This window comes from Battus philenor, unplaced genomic scaffold, assembly GCF_028537555.1.
Source record: "Battus philenor isolate CCGP_79_NKW_IND1 unplaced genomic scaffold, ilBatPhil1.0.hap1 SCAF_42, whole genome shotgun sequence".
Classification (NCBI taxonomy): domain Eukaryota; kingdom Metazoa; phylum Arthropoda; class Insecta; order Lepidoptera; family Papilionidae; genus Battus; species Battus philenor.
In genome coordinates this window covers 162501-167500 of record NW_027181707.1, presented here as the reverse complement: position 1 = coordinate 167500, position 5000 = coordinate 162501, and the positions used below count along the sequence as shown (strand labels likewise).

The window sequence follows — 5000 nt, the reverse complement described above, 5'->3', positions numbered from 1 at the left end:
TGGTTGGTGGGGTGTGTGTGGTGTGGTGGTGTTAGTTTGTTTGCGGAGATTGCGTTTTTTTTAGATTTAGTTTTTTTTTTTTTTTTTTAAATAAAAAAAAAAAAAATTAAAAATTATTCTTAGAAAACGCGCGCGAATCGAACAAAACTAATAACACCGATACACAAACAACGCGCGCCACCAACGAGAACGCCCGAAACTGAAACTTCTATAACCGACAAACGCACGAACGACACAGCGGCGGCGGAGGAGGGAAGAAAAAGGGGATCATCTCCCCACAACAACACACCGTAAACTGTGTCGGACGACGTCTCCGTTATGTAAGAGCGGAAGGCGTAAGAGAACGTCTCGTTTAATTAACGCGAACGGCGTTGGGCTCCCGAGTCGACTTCGGGGCGGCCCTTAACGCATCGCATCAACGAGCTCGTCGCGCGCTAGTCGCGCGACGGTCGATCATGATATATAAATCAAGGATTTCGGATCTCTCTAAAACCGGGCTGGAAATCGGTCATTGTTCGTTTTGCGAAACGATATTTTATAAAAGTGAAGATTTGTATGTGTCTCGTCAAAGAACGTTCCGATGAATCGGACGCGATGCCGCGTCCAAAGTAAATCTGGACGAACGCGAGGCGAGTGTTGAGATATACATTTTCCTCCGTGAACAGATAGAAAAACGAATTCATTTTGTTGTTGCGGTGTGGTGTTGTGTGTGTATTGTAATAAATACGCACGCACGCACGCACGCAAAAAGCTACCTAGGCACCGGCGCGTCACGGCGTTTCGAACGTCCGACGCGTCGCTTGTCACACGTCTATCATATCATCATCACCCTCATATCTCTCGTATGTGCGGTGTTGGTGTGTGTTAGCTCTAGCTAGCTCCCTGGTTGATCCTGCCAGTAGTTATATGCTTGTCTCAAAGATTAAGCCATGCATGTCTCAGTGCAAGCCGTATTAAGGCGATACCGCGAATGGCTCAATATATCAGTTTTGGTTCCTTAGATCTTACCTCGGTTACTTGGATAACTGTGGTAATTCTAGAGCTAATACATGCAATCAGAACTCTGACCAGTGATGGGATGAGTGCTTTTATTAGATCAAAACCAATCGACGGAGGGCCTCGCGTCCGAAGTCGTTAATTTTGATGAATCTGGATAACTTTTGCCGATCGCATGGTCCAGCACCGGCGACGCATCTTTCAAATGTCTGCCTTATCAACTTTCGATGGTAGTTTCTGCGACTACCATGGTTGTCACGGGTAACGGGGAATCAGGGTTCGATTCCGGAGAGGGAGCCTGAGAAACGGCTACCACATCCAAGGAAGGCAGCAGGCGCGCAAATTACCCACTCCCGGCACGGGGAGGTAGTGACGAAAAATAACGATACGGGACTCTTACGAGGCCTCGTAATCGGAATGAGTACACTTTAAATATTTTAACGAGGAACAATTGGAGGGCAAGTCTGGTGCCAGCAGCCGCGGTAACTCCAGCTCCAATAGCGTATACTAAAATTGTTGCGGTTAAAAAGCTCGTAGTTGCATTTGTGCGCCGCGCTGTCGGTGCACCGCATCCGCGGTGATACTGACACGTCTGCGGAGCATATCGTCGGTGAGCCGTCGGTAAAACGGCGGTTCAATATCAAAATCCTATCGCGGTGCTCTTCGGTGAGTGTCGAGATGGGCCGACAATTTTACTTTGAACAAATTAGAGTGCTCAAAGCGGGCTCAAAATGCTGCTTGAATATTTCGTGCATGGAATAATAGAATATGATCTCGGTTCTATTTTGTTGGTTTTCAGAACTCCGAGGTAATGATTAATAGGGATAACTGGGGGCATTCGTATTGCGACGTTAGAGGTGAAATTCTTGGATCGTCGCAAGACGAACATCAGCGAAAGCATTTGCCAAAGGTGTTTTCATCAATCAAGAACGAAAGTTAGAGGTTCGAAGGCGATTAGATACCGCCCTAGTTCTAACCGTAAATATGTCATCTAGCGATCCGCCGACGTTACTACGATGGCTCGGCGGGCAGCTTCCGGGAAACCAAAGATTTTGGACTCCGGGGGGAGTATGGTTGCAAAGCTGAAACTTAAAGGAATTGACGGAAGGGCACCACCAGGAGTGGAGCCTGCGGCTTAATTTGACTCAACACGGGAAATCTCACCAGGCCCGGACACCGGAAGGATTGACAGATTAACAGCTCTTTCTTGATTCGGTGGGTGGTGGTGCATGGCCGTTCTTAGTTGGTGGAGCGATTTGTCTGGTTAATTCCGGTAACGAACGAGACTCTAGCCTGCTAAATAGGCGTCGTCATTTAGGTGTGCGCCGCTCCGGTGGCGCAACTCACTGGCGACGTATTAAAATTCTTCTTAGAGGGACCGGCGGCTTCGAGCCGCACGAGATTGAGCAATAACAGGTCTGTGATGCCCTTAGATGTCCTGGGCCGCACGCGCGCTACACTGAAGGAATCAGCATGTTCTCCCTGGCCTAGAGGCCCGGGCAACCCGTTGAAACTCCTTCGTGCTGGGGATTGGGGTTTGCAATTATCCCCCATAAACGAGGAATTCCTAGTAAGCGCGAGTCATAAGCTCGCGTTGATTACGTCCCTGCCCTTTGTACACACCGCCCGTCGCTACTACCGATTGAATGATTTAGTGAGGTCTTCGGACCGACACGCGGTGGCTTCACGGCCGTCGGCGTTGCTGGGAAGTTGACCAAACTTGATCATTTAGAGGAAGTAAAAGTCGTAACAAGGTTTCCGTAGGGGAACCTGCGGAAGGATCATTAACGTGTGTGTATGTGTGCGAGACGCGTGATATGTTCACGAACGTTGTTGCGCCGCTGTTGCTGTTGTTGCTGTTGCGACGACGACGACGACGACGACGACGACTTCGTACATACCGTGTTTACACATATATATATGTAATACATCCATAATGATATATATATATACGACATATATACATATATATGTACGTACGCGCGCGCTGCTGTTCGTATCTAATGCGGACGAGCGCGCGCGCGTGTGCGTGCGTGTGTGTGTGCGTGTTTGTATATATGTATAAAAAATAAAATGTGAAATAATTGTCTCTAGCGTCTATTACGCCTAACGGCGCAGCGGCGACGGCGCCGTGGCGGTGGCCGGTGGCGGTGGTGGCATTCGTCGAAAGTGCTACCGCCGCCGCTGCCTCCGCCGCCGTCGAAGCGGCCGGGTGGCGGAAAAACGCCGAGAGACGAGCGCCGACCGGGGCATACCAAACGGAGCGTTCGAAGCGGTGAAAATCCCCACTGCCTAGCTCAGGCCCTTTATTGTCGGTTGGCGCTATACAAAACGAAATTTAAGCGGTTAGAAAGATGACAATGTCGTGCGTCACGCCAGCTCGTTGGGGGGTGCGCGGGTCGTCGTCGTTCATCATTCTAAAGGATTCGCGTCGGGGCGTTAAGCTTTTTCGGTGCCGTTTCTTTATGAACGCCTCGGCGCACATGAATTCGACCAACTTTCGACGTTAATACATAAAAACGGACAATCAAGTGGCCGACGGCGAGAGCCGTAGGCCGCTACCGTAAGTAATAACAACATTAAGAAAAAACCATTACCCTGGACGGTGGATCACTTGGCTCGCGGGTCGATGAAGAACGCAGTTAACTGCGCGTCATAGTGTGAACTGCAGGACACATTTGAACATCGACATTTCGAACGCACATTGCGGTCCGTGGAGAAATATCCAGGACCACTCCTGTCTGAGGGCCGGCTGTTAAAATATAAAAACCACACTGTTCGGTGTAGAACGCGCGCTACGTGCGCTCGCGCCGGTCGATGCGCGCGGCGGTGACGCGCGACGCGGCGGCGGCGGGTTGGTGGGGGGTGATGAACGAGCTCGCGGACGGTGCGATGGGACGATCTCTAATAAGAGTCTCTCGTCCGCGCCGCCGCGGCTCTCACTCTCTCTCTCTCACTATCCGCCGTCGCTGTCGTCGCGCTGCCGCTGCCGCACTACCGCGCGCGGGCGAGCGGGCGCGCGCTCTTTCGAACAATTGACGGTTTCCGTTGAACGTTCTTCGCGACGGACGACGGACGGCGGGGTGCTGCACCCCTCACGTCCGCGTACGCGCGGAGCGCGTTTACGGTCCGTTTAAATATATCGAATTGTATTGAATATGAAACGAGTGTGAAAAGATTACACGCATCGCTAAGACGCGAGTCTTCGTAGTGCGGTCTTCGTCCGAGCTCATCGGTTCGTGTATACGATATAATAAAATATATCGGAAGCACAGACGACGCGTCTCCGACGGATGCGACCGGCAGGCGGTGAATGTTTTCTTGCGCGGCAAGCGTAACGCACACACAAACATATGTAAGTAAACATTACGTGATGTTCATGTGCGCGCGCGCCTAGCCCGATGCGAGAGAGTTCACCGCTCGTCGTCGCTACGCATCCGTATTATGTCGGTGATACGCGTCGTCGTTCCAGTGCGAACGTTATATTATCGTATCGATACGGACCGATACCGAAAGGGCCGGACGATCGATCGCTAACGAAAAGTACTCGCGCTCGCGTATGCGTGTCGAGATTTTCGTTTACGCTCGTATCATCATAATCATCATCATCGTCATCGTCGTCGTTCATCGCGCAACGCGTGTTGTGTGTGCAGCGTTGCGTTGTGCGTGCGCGCGTCTAGAGACCTCTAAGGACTCGCGACGCGCGCGCCTCGCGCACGCGCACTCGCTCTGCGACGCGCGATGATCGCGACGGTGGGGGTGGTGTACGGTAGGCGGACTCGACGTCCGAAGGGCGTCCCGCGACGACGACCGGCCGCCGTGCGCGCTTGCTTGCTTGCGCGCGCGGTCCGTCGGTTCGTCGTCGTCAAAAATATAATAAGGGACGTCGCGTACGGATATCGCGTCTGCCTCGAATTTTTATCGTTGGCCTCAGATCAGGGAGGATCACCCGCCGAATTTAAGCATATTAGTAAGCGGAGGAAAAGAAACTAACAAGGATTTCC

The 5000-nt window shown here is 51.7% G+C and overlaps 3 non-coding genes across 3 annotated transcripts in view; all 3 read left to right on the top strand.

The window, feature by feature from the left end:
* The first annotated feature begins 879 nt into the window (after window positions 1-879).
* On the top strand, window positions 880-2783 carry LOC137929129 (small subunit ribosomal RNA). The gene has a single exon (XR_011108703.1). It is a non-coding gene; the product is annotated as a small subunit ribosomal RNA (ribosomal RNA).
* Window positions 2784-3590: 807 nt separating this feature from the next.
* On the top strand, window positions 3591-3747 carry LOC137929109 (5.8S ribosomal RNA). Its single transcript, XR_011108684.1, has one exon. It is a non-coding gene; the product is annotated as a 5.8S ribosomal RNA (ribosomal RNA).
* Window positions 3748-4921: 1174 nt separating this feature from the next.
* LOC137929141 (large subunit ribosomal RNA) overlaps window positions 4922-5000 on the top strand; it is a 4034-nt gene continuing 3955 nt past the window's right edge. Inside the window, exon 1 of the ribosomal RNA XR_011108715.1 lies at window positions 4922-5000. This exon is cut by the window's right edge and continues 3955 nt beyond it. This is a non-coding gene — a ribosomal RNA (large subunit ribosomal RNA).